Genomic DNA, 12,546 nt, shown 5'->3' with positions numbered 1-12,546 from the left:
GGAAAAATGGCGTTTAAACCGGTAATGAGCCCATGCTAACTTAACACGGTGTAAAGATATCCAGGACCTAGATGACACCTCCTCATGATCCGGAAACGAACTGAATAAGATAATAGAAGTGCCATCTCATGAGAGCAGATTGCAAGTTTATATGTGGACGGTCCGCAAGGTAAAGCATTAAAAACTAGGAAAATTCAATGCTAAAGAAAAATAAAACAGCCAAGTACTTTATCGAGTCTTAAGCCAATAGGCAAGGTAAATAATAAAAACTTGACAAATAAGTCAATGAATTGTCAATGAAATGCTAGTACTCAGCATATCAAACATGAAAAAGGTCTATGACATAACTGTGTATGCAAAATAAGCTGCAACAGCCTCCAATAGGAAGTCACCGTCTTCATCCGAAAACAGTTCAGCCATCCAATTTAAAAGCGGAAAAGAACATACGTGCTCTCCCAGCACCGGATCCTCTATCACCATCAGAGGACAGCTCGGTGGGTTTTCAAGAAAGCTCTGTTCCAAGAAAGACTGTGCTGCCGCCAGTAAATTCCAGGGACCAAGTAGTCCATGCATCAATGCCACAGCCATAATCCTTTCGCCAGGACAAACCAACTCGTGAGTAATGATAGGAGTCATCAGCTGATTAAAGTCGACGTCAGGAGAAACCGGTCCGCAGAGACACAAATCAATGGCCCAATCGAAATCACAGGTCAGGCAGTGAAATACAGGCTGGACACAGGTGAAGTAGGAGAACCGAAAAGATAATCCATATGCCGTGCTTAATATCGCCAACGGCATTGTGCCATAATATTCTAGCATGCGATTGCGGAACAGTGTCAGCAGCTGCAGGGTCGGAGGTTGCATAGGAGGGACATCCATATTTAAAAATGTAAAAAAGCACAAGAGCGTCCGCTGGTAATGCAAGTAAAAATGCCAATCCACGAACCAGAGTGCAGAAAATACAATGAAAAGAAGCAGGGATGACTCCAAAGATTTTCTCAAATGAAGTCACGAGACCACTGGTAACAACTTTAAAAAAGTGTGCCAGGGATTTTGTGGAGGATGCGTTAAAGATAGTCGGAAACATGTTGCTGAAATTGAAAGGCAAACCTGTGTACGGGTGTTCGCTATGTGAAGTACGAAAGTTTCAGGGGCCGAACTCAAGGCCACCTCTCTCTGAGACAAAAGAGCTCTTATTCTTGCCATGCCGTTGAAACGTGTCCCAAGGTTGGTATTTGTGGCCAGATTGAAAACTCCCTATGTTCATGTGTGGGAGGAAATAGAACATTTCTGCAGCAAATAACCCGTTCACTTACTGTTACGATAAAAGGAATACTTTTAATTAACTCAGAACAATCTTCATTATTGAGCATCAAATAACTACCATTTTCCAACAACTTGAACGTGGGGATGATAGCAGGAACTGGCGTGCCTTGCAACACGCAAGCCATATTTGGTCGGTGTTTGTTGCATGAATCGTGTAACTGTATGTGCCTACACATTAGTGAATGATCTGGCGTCTCAGTGCATTCCTCTCCATTCAGATAAACTTCTTGATCATCTTTGAAACATCTGTATGTGTATGGAAGCGACCAGACCTCATGAAGAAAAGCACTACCTAAAGGTTCATAACGACCTATTGGTATATATTTCATACAATTTGAAAACTTATATAAAGCAAAAGGCAGCGTTATTAAACCGTGGATAAGGCATGTTGCCAAAAAACCCGCAATCCTCTGCTGATGATGTCACTGAGCATGTCATGAATGATGTAATATGTGACATCATCAGCAGTGGATTATGGGTAATGGTATCTCTAGTTTACTCCCCTATAGCTGTCTTTCTTTTAACATAAGTGTGTGTTTCCTTCCCTTATACTTACTGTTTTTGGTTCGCTTCCAGTTCGCGTACCAGCGAGCGAACTAGGAAGCGAACTAAGAGAAATAGAGGTTGGCACAGTTCCAAATATTGTACCAATTTTTTAATAACGGGGAGGTAGTTCTGAAAAGAACTTATTTTTTTTATTTTTCTGAACATTTTTTTACTGTTTTTGAATTTTTCGGAACAGTTTTATATTTTTTTGGGTTTTTCTTGGAGGGGGCAATGAAAACGATTCATTGTAAAGGGCTCAACAGGAGCAACAAAACAAAAAAAAGAAGTATTTATTATTTTGGGCGTTTCGGACAAACTTGCATATGATAGTCAATAGCTCTGTTGATCAGAGTGATGCTTTTTTCTCCGTAGGAAATGAATCCATCGCAAAATGCGCAGGTGTGTTTTACATCACCAAATCTCATTTGTATATTTGGCACCATCTCCCTGCCCTCTGGTCCCGTTACTTCCGGTACAACAGATCTTCTGGCCATAATAGGGAGATTATCTAGGTCGTTCCGAAACTGTGCAGCACTGTAGTTGTTAGGATGCCACCTAGTCATATGGCGATGCATTGTGTAGTTTCCGAAACTGTATTTTTTGTCGGTCCCTCTGGACAGTCTATCTTGACATATAAGGCAAGTTACGTATCTTGCATTTACTTTTTTCTGACCTTTGGGAATTTAAAAAAATTGCCAAATGAAGTTTTCTTTCCGGTGAGACGTCTTGGGCTGCTCAGGCAAAAACTGCCTCTCTTCGTGCTCGTCCTCCTGTTCCTCTTCTTCTTCTTCTTGTTGAATTACAACTTGAGCAGGTGGTCCACTCTTCCTTGGATGTGGTGGAGGTGGTGGGGAAGCACCAGCTGAAGCTACTAAAGAAGCCATTGCTCAGTGATCACAAAGGGTCTTTCTCTCACAATGATGAAAGTCAGAGTGAGGAAAGAAGGAGGGATTTTCATCATTTGGGAAAAACAAGAGTTCTCAACCAATCAAAAGTGTTCATTTTAGATTATATGACCTAGTCTTACATCATTAGGAAACCAAAAGTGAAATGAACCAATGAAAAGTGTTATTACCAAGTCACATGACTTGCTGTGTTTACGTTAAGCGCTTTGCAGGGCCTCCCGGTTTGCTTCCAGAAACCTGCGCTTTGCGACTCGCTTCGCGTACCAGTTCGCTAACGTAGCACGTCATATGACGTATCACGCGACAACGTGAAACGTCATGCGGACGGGAGGCGTCACGATGTTGTTTTCTAACGCGGCACTTGCGGTAAAGAAACGTTTACCGGCTCGCGGTCTATTTCGCGGCATCAAGGTCAGCTAACGGGAAGCTTCCCGATTCGCGAAGCGGGAACGAAGAAAAAAAAATATTTAAAAAAAAAATTCTTCATAAACATATAAAATATATTTTTGGATTTAAAGAAGAATACATTTTACAGCTACAGATATTAGCTGTTAAAAAACCAATGAAATTCACAGAAAAAACCATAGGTTATAGACCATATATAGTTAGGAATTAGCATTTACAAAACCTTGAAAATTCACTGAAAAAACCATAGGTTATAGACCATATATAGTTAGGAATTAGCATTTAGAAAACCTTATTTTACTCACACAAAACCATTGAAATTCCATATATAGTTAGTTGCACTAACTATATATCGCGCACCCGCAATCCACTGCTGATGATGTCACATATTACATCATTCATGACATGGTCAGTGACATCACTGATGACATCACTGATGACATCTCAAATGACATCACTGATGACAACATCCAGTGACTGTATGTTTCTGTAAAGTTAAAATATGTCTTAGATATTGAAGAATGAGTGGATGTATAAGTGTCTGGATGAAGGATTTAGTAGGTGCGTGACTGACTGTATGAGTGAGTGATTAAATGTGTCTCACTGAATGCATGGGTTAGTGACTAAACTGTCTTAATTTGTGCATCATTATGTCTGTTGTGATGTAAACTGCTGCATGTGTTGATCATTAGCTATACGAGAGGCTATATGTGTTATTAATTGGTTGCCCAAGTATTTCTATGGGAGATTGAGTTTGTGTGGGGGTGGCTGGGAGGTGTGTGACTCTGTGCATAGATGTGTGAGCAGTTGATTCACTAGGTGTATGAGTTCAAGAGTGCATGTGGAAAAAGCTACATGGGCGGTTGACTGTGTGCATGAGTGTATTGATGAGTGAATGGATATCTCAATGCTACATGTCATAGTAAGTACATATGTAAAACACAGTACATGTGAGAGTTGGCATATATAAATAACTGTGCATGAGAGCCACTGAATGTGTGAGTGGCTGTATGGATCATTGTGAACTTGTATCAGGGATTGTATAAGAGAGTAAATATGTGTTAGTATATGTTTGAATAAGTAAGGTGTGTATAACTGTATAGTTGAGGAAATGGAGGTGAGATTGTTTCTTTGCATGACTGACTAGGTGTGTGAGTAACTCCATGGATGAGTGACAGTGTGTGAGTGTCTGTATACACTGAGTGTATCTAAGGTTATATTAGAGTCTGAAGAGGTTTATCGTATTAGCACAAGAATGATGTCAAATGAGATGTCATCAGTGATGTCATCAGTGATGTCATTTGAGATGTCATCAGTGATGTCATCAGTGATGTCACTGACCATGTCATGAATGATGTAATATGTGACATCATCAGCAGTGGATTGCGGGTGCGCGATATATAGTTAGTGCAACTAACTATATATGGAATTTCAATGGTTTTGTGTGAGTAAAATAAGGTTTTCTAAATGCTAATTCCTAACTATATATGGTCTATAACCTATGGTTTTTTCAGTGAATTTTCAAGGTTTTGTAAATGCTAATTCCTAACTATATATGGTCTATAACCTATGGTTTTTTCTGTGAATATATATATATATATATATATATATATATATATATATGCGAACACAAAATCCAACCAGTTCTCGTCGGAAAAAACGGCCAGCACTCCGGTGTGAGAATGTTTTCAAGTTTATTCAATCTCCAAACCCCCTTCACCCCGACAGACGCGTTTCGCAATTAAGCTTCGTCAGTGTCAGTTTGTGCTCTCTTACAAACGCCATTTTAAACCCATCGCCGATACTCTTTTCATTGACATAGAAGACGTTCCCTCTACTGCCACGGCGGCCATCTTGCAATGTGTTATTTACAATGATTTACAATGGTGAAAAATAGCGTAAGATTTGTACATTTTATGGACATCATGTCTTTTCATTTCATATCTGTAGAATTTCATTATTAGATTTTTTTAAATACATATCAATTCATGAATTTAGATGAAAGCCCATACAGGGCTGAATGGTAAGAAGGAGGTAAAGGTGGGGCATGTCTAAAAATGTAAATATTGGACTAGGGGATACACCCCGATACAACTATGCACACCAATCCTGCTTTCTTAAAAATATATATATATTTAAAAAAATCTAATAATGAAATTCTACAGATATGAAATGAAAAGACATGATGTCCATAAAATGTACAAATGTAGTGTGCACGAAAAAGATATAATTGTTTGTTGCTGTCAATGATTTTATAACTGCACTCGAGCACTTTTCATTAATCTTACGCTATTTTTCACCATTGTAAATCATTGTAAATAACACATTGCAAGATGGCCGCCGTGGCAGTAGAGGGAACGTCTTCTATGTCAATGAAAAGAGTATCGGCGATGGGTTTAAAATGGCGTTTGTAAGAGAGCACAAACTGACACTGACGAAGCTTAATTGCGAAACGCGTCTGTCGGGGTGAAGGGGGTTTGGAGATTGAATAAACTTGAAAACATTCTCACACCGGAGTGCTGGCCGTTTTTTCCGACGAGAACTGGTTGGATTTTGTGTTCGCATCTTCAGCGCCTCACCAGCGCTGGCGTTGAGCACCCGGGACGCTGTGGAGCGACGGCGGTGGAGGAGCGGTGTAAAAAAAAAAAAAAAATATATATATATATATATATATATATATATATATATATATATATATATATATATATATATATATGCCTTTTATTTAACGTTTTAAAAACCAACACATAAATAAAAGACATTGCCATTTACAATGCCAATGGCTCAAACTCTAACAACTGCGAGACCTATTGCATTGCAAATGCTTGTTTGGTTTGACGGAAGCGCTCCAATTGGCTGATCAAAACATGAACAGAAATCTTGAGGCAGCCATTACAGGACTGACCCCGGGCCCATGTGGAGGCGGAGAGGGGCTCCCAGAGGGATCCACCCTGGTCCCAAAATGAAGAAAAAAAAAAGGCTTTGCTTATGACCTTGCAAATTACATCACTCATGACCTGTTCAATAACATCATTGATGACAATGCTGAGTTGCTAGAAGGCACAAATGCTAGTTAACATTTTAAACAAAAATAAATAGAGGGAGGCCCTTTGGAAAGGCTCCGTAAATAGAGGGAGGCCCTTTGGAAAGGCTCCGTAAACAGAGGGAGGACCTTTGGAAAGGCTCCGTAAACAGGGAGGCCCTTTGGAAAGGCTCCGTAAATAGAGAAAGGCATGGCTGTGTAAACAGAGGAAGGCAAGTTGGCATGGAGAGGAGTACATCTTAGGAAAACTGTGTAAACAACAGTAGTTATGCATGCTAGCAAAGCTGTGTAAATGGGTGAGGCGTATGGTATTGGGTCTTTGTAAATATTATAAGGCACCCAAGACTGCAGCTACAATAGCAGGAAAAGGGTTATCCTAATGAGCTGTACAACCATAAGGATAAAGAGAAACTACTGCAGGTTGATGATGAAGAAATGGTAGCAGGGTTGTTTAAATAGAAGGCACTACTGTAATGCTAGCAGCGCTGTGCTAAAGTCTGAAGCCGGACTCTGGCTCAGCTCAGCGTCCTGCTGGTCGAGCTTGCATGTGGCACCTGCCTGTCACTCACCCTTTACCCAGGATGTGGTATTAGGGCCAGAGTTGCTGACTTTGGGGAGCCAGGTTTGAGTCTTGGAGTCAGTTCAACATTCTGTAATTCAAAGCAAATTACTTAATGTGTCCGCGCCTATAACCAATGAATGGGACCTTGAGTAATGTAACTGGTGCTCATATCATGCGCTCCAACACCTTTGAGCTGAATTGGCACTATATGAAAATGAAATTAAATCCAGTATTTGTAAAGCGCACAATTACCCGAGGGGGTCATGGCGCTGGGGGCCGTCGGGAAGAGTAAGCGAGCTATTGCGCAGAGTCACATGGTGCTGGGCTAACCCGCCGCCAGCGATCGAACCGTGAACCCTGTGCTCCGGAGTCAGGCACCATGTCCACTGCGCCACACCTCTTTCACAATATATAAGAACTGCAGTAAACGTGAGGCAAAAACAAAACCGTAACATAAGGAAAGGACAAATGGCTACCCATTTACTGACTGGTCTGTGCAAAGTGAAGCCAGAACACCTAGATAAATTGCGACGTCACTGCTTAAATTGAGCGATCTTTGAAAAATATTTGATTTTACCAAAACTCCTTGTTCTTCATTAGTCATTAATAATACTACAGCATCGTAGACTTTGTGTGCAGGAAGAGAGCAGTATAGATGACTGTGGATAGGACTCTACCTCAAGAACACTACAGCTGAGTGTCAGAGAGCAGTGTGACTTGGGCTGGAGTTCAAGAACAATACAGCATCACACAGACAAGTGTGCAGGGAGAGAGTAGTGTAGGATGCCAGCGCATGGGGCTGGACCTCAAAACACTGCTGCATCACACAGCAGAGTGTGCAGGAAGAGAGACATAGATTCTGGAGTTAAAGGACACTACACCATGTCAACACGGAGTGGAGGGGCGCAAGTGGCTGGGGTAGTGCGTGAATTTTAAGAACCTTTAAGTTTCACAAGTCTGAGTGTGAAGGGGGAGAGCTGTGTGGAAGTCTGGGCGCGGGCTGAAGTTCCCAAATACAACAGCATCAGAGACCTGATTTTGCAGTCGCAGAGCGGCCTAATATTTTGGGAACTGCATCCTAACAAGTCCGAATCTGGAGAGGTAGAGCTCTGCATGTGGTGTGGGCAGGGCGAGTTCGGGAACAGCACATTATGATCACAAAGATACCAGGAGAGTGTGCGTGCTTGCAAAGCTTCACCGCTGTCTGAAGAGGGTGATACTACAAGGCAGGCCGGGTTATAAATAACCCCTTGGTAACAGCTGGCAGATGAATCAGTACAACAGCTAGAGGCCCCCAAGCCACTGACAGCGCAATGCAAAGAGAGCACAGGCCACACGCCACCACCAAGCCTGCCATAGAACGGCCATGTGTATCGATCATATCAACCCTGGCACAGGGTGCCCTCACCAAGGTTACAGCGTCCCCTCTCAGCCATCAGTGAGATCCCCCCGGGCACCATTCCTCGCCTGCTTGCACTGGAGCTTTGAACGGCGCATGTCACTCCAAAGCCACTTTCCAGACCGGGTTCACCTGTGGTTCCAGGTGCCACATCTCCAATTCCAAGCATTCCGATACAACGAAGTAAAATGTACATTATTTTGCTACATGAACTACTCCAATATACTAGATTGGCACTGCAGCACCCCACCCAGCCCCTCATGTTACCAACCATCTATTTAACCACATCAACGGCAAAGAACACTTTACCAAGAATTACTGGCATTCAAAAATAAATACAGTTAAATCGAGATGTTATCACCGTGGCGACTCCGAGGATAAGTTGTAACAAATGGGAATGCCTTTCAGCTGGAATCTGGGGCAAAAGGGAGGTTTATGTCCGAATCCGGGTCCCATGTTCTTGAAGGCGACCGAGGTTGGTTCTGGGACGAAAGTGTACTGATATCCACATGAGACCTCCGCTACCCTGAATGATCTACCCCACGCTACTCCTGGCGGGGTTTAAGCAGCACCCCGAGAACCCATTACTGGCCACAGGTCATAACAAGGAAGTCACTGTTACTCAGGAGCCCAGAATTATTTTCTACGCAGCCTCACCGAAAGTCAGGGAAAGTCGCCTGTGACGGGGGTGTGGCTGCGTCCGGACCGGAAGAGAAGGCAGGCAGAGTGAAAGCGTCTCGCGATGCCAGAAGGAGAGCGGAGTCCCTCAAAATTGACCTGGCAAGTTGAAAAGGGCGGGGGCTCGGTGCACTCGTGTATGTGTGTGTGCTTGTGTGTGTATGCATGTGTGCGACGGCGGGGGAGAGGGGGGTGCACTCGTGTGTGTGCGCGCGTGTGTGTATGTGTGCGGGGGGGTGGGTGCCTCTGTATGTATGTTCGTGCGTGGGCGCTTGTGTGTGTGTCTGTGTGTGTATGCGCATGCGTTTATGGTGTTTTGAGCTTCCCAGGAGACAGCGCCTGGCCACAGCGCTCGTTCGCGTGCGCGTGTCAGTTTGTAATCGCCTCCAAGGCGATGCACGCGGCCAGGATTGTCTCCTGGGAAGCACACATGCCGACAAAAGGTTCTCGGCGGGGACGCGCTTCCGCGCGGCTAGCCGAGACCTAAAAAATGAAACAGAAACGTTTCATTATTCTTTTTTAAATGCATCCTGTTTTCCTTAAAGGAAAACGGGCTGCATTTTTTTTAAACAGCAGTCATAGACATGGTGGTCTGCTGACCCCTGTAGGCCACTATCCCTGTGAGTGTTGGCCATTTCCAATGGGGTCGCAAATTGCAACCTGCCTCATGAATATTGATGAGGCTGGTCGTTTGTGACCCCATTGGGACTCGCAAAAAGGGTCTGGGATACTGTTGCTCAATCCATTTTATGAGTCGCAAATTGCCAGTAGCAAAAAGACACAATTTGCGACTCGCAAAATGGAAGGGTCGTACATCTGGCCCAAAACCTATCCTCGAGAGAAGTGTAGTATGAAAATAGTAGTGGCTCGACAGACTAATGCAATGCACTACTACATAGGCAAGCTTTTCAGTGCCTCAATCGTGGAAGAAGATGCTCAAAACCATTTGAACAAGTATTCGAGGCAAAATTCAGGGTCACAAGAAATATGTTATACTGCAGCTGCTATTTTTTTCTGTATCATGAAGGGTTTGCTGCACTTGCCACATAATCCATCATTTGCTGAATAACCTGCAGATTGTAACAACATTTTTTTTGTGGCTCATAAGGATCAAAAATGAGCAAAAACGCTGCCAACCTTGTTGCTGCACGGTGGCAGGTCCTTTGTAAATATTAACTGGTCACTTTTCAGCTGCTTATTGCTGCATTTGGGTGTTAAGTTTAAACTAATGAAGTGAAACCTTTACCCAGACAGTGTTAACATATGTGAAATGATAAAATAATGTAGTACTGCCATACAAATGAGATGCTTCAAACTGCATTGTTTGCCATTTCTAGCTGCTTAATTTCTTATTCCTGCAGCATAATTTTGTCCTCCCCTGCTGAATAATTCAAGTGGCCTTGATAATCGTAATTGTATTTATATGGCGATTACTACCCTGATGGGGAGTTTAAATGCTTTATTCTGAGTAGCATGCTGCTCAGGAACCCAAAGTTAGTGGTTATTAGTTATTGCTGGTTATTGGGTTCAGTCTTGTACTCTTGGAGCAGCCTAAAATTAATTCTCCATAATTTGTACTAATCATCTGTAGATCTGTAAGTTAATGTGTGGATGTATACTTGTAAAGAGCCCACACTTTGTACTAATCGAATATATAACGTTACTATGCAAACAATTACAACGCATGCCTTTACAACACAGTTTTTACATCGCAACTACCATTACATCCTACGATTTTACAACGCAAGCCATTACAACGCATTTTTAAAAACTACCATTACAACACATACCATTACAACACATACCATTACAACGCCTAATACTTTTAGGGCAACAGTAGGGTAAGTGTTGGATAGTGTAGGGGTACAAATTACTATTCATACTCCAGTGACTGCAACAGTAGGGTAAGTGTTGAATAGTGTAGGGGTTAAAATTACTATTCCAATGTGCCCCAAAACCAATACCCACCATAAAACTAAAAAATCTCCATTACTTAAATTATAATGCGTTGTAATGATATGCGTTGTAATGGCATGCGTTGTAATGGCATGCGACGTAAAGGCAGTAGCGTTGTAACAGCTGCGTTGTAAAGGTAGTGCTTTATAATGACTGTGTTGTAATGTTTGTTTCCCATACTAATCAAACCTCACCATAAGGTTTCAGATGCATCCTGATGTGGGCCTGGTTATTTCGGGCAGGCCTCACTTGCTTATAGTTGCCATGTTAGGAGATGTTATATTTTCATGTTTTTCTTTTCTATTATAGAAGAGAGGCCAAACGTAGCTAGAATAAGAGTGTGTTGTTTTCTCTAGTGAAGGTCAGAGTAGATCATTTGAAGTGACTGTTAGTGTGATGTGTACTGTCCATGGTATGAGATAGACTGGTTTTGATGTGATGAGCTCACATCTAGTTGCGCACTGTACACATGGTGTTATCCTACACCTTAAAAAATTATACAATATCAACTCAATATACTATTGTCAATCAGTTATTTAATATCATAATCTGATTTCTTCCGAATGAACAACTCATATCACTTTTCAAATTCTTCATACAATGTATAATAAACTCCTTCCACCAATGTTTTCATATATACAATGTTTGCTAACAGAACATTTGGTGCTCAATCCACATTATACATCTTAACATTTCAACATTGTAATAGTGGCTGCCCAATGCATTTCGGCACCCAATTGTGCCTTCATCAGGGGCTAATCTGTAAAAAGGGAACAACAAAATATGTAAATGTATTGTGATAATGACATGTGTGCCATGGGGGTTAATATGTTGAAAAATTCCTGTTTCATACCTTTTAGATTGTATACGTTATATGTCAGCTGAAAAATAAGAATTAAGACACCTCGTGTTACACCTAGAGGATCATGCTATCACAACGATGCCTGCAAAAAACCAAATGGCTGCTAACTTACCCAGTGCTTTATGTGATATGTAATTCTGAAGAAAGAGATTGTAAACAACCAGTCGTTAATATAAACGCTACTGGGTCTCTGAGGACGAAAAAATAAGTAGACAAAACCCTACCTTGTCTTGGTGGATTATGACGACCTATAACCGCATGACAATGCATTTAGTCATGATTATAGAAATGTTATACGGGAGAACGTTCAGATGAAAAAATCAATGAAAACGTACCTCTAGATGTTTTTATGTTCTTCCTACAAAAAAACGAGCGAATATATTTGAAAACGAGCGAATATATTAAAAAATCAAAAAGGTAACGTGGTAGGTTTAAACTGTTACCACGGAATACAAAAAATACCTGTATATGCTGCCGACGGTATTTCAAAATAGACTGCTCGCGTATAGGTGGTTCAATGTTTTCCGGCGTCTCACTCGTATATACCAAACTGCACTACACGCCGAGGACTAAACACAAACGACGGACACTAGCCTCTGCGTGTTACTAAAACGATATGCGCTGCACAGCGCCATGTTGTGATGTTAAGGAATCCTGAACAGATACACCAATTCCAAATTAATAGATAGGTATGCACTATTTGTGTAGGGATGCAAATGTAATACATGATGTTACGTGCGTTCGAGATTAAAATCTGCAAATCTCCCGAAAAATGAAGACCAATGCCTATGCGATCGGACTTAGTCCTAATGCAAGTTTATTACTAAAAACGTGACTATTAAGGTCCTTTATTAATCAAGAAAT

Source organism: Lissotriton helveticus, chromosome 10, assembly GCF_964261635.1.
Source record: "Lissotriton helveticus chromosome 10, aLisHel1.1, whole genome shotgun sequence".
NCBI classification, from domain to species: domain Eukaryota; kingdom Metazoa; phylum Chordata; class Amphibia; order Caudata; family Salamandridae; genus Lissotriton; species Lissotriton helveticus.
This window is presented reverse-complemented; position numbering follows the sequence as displayed.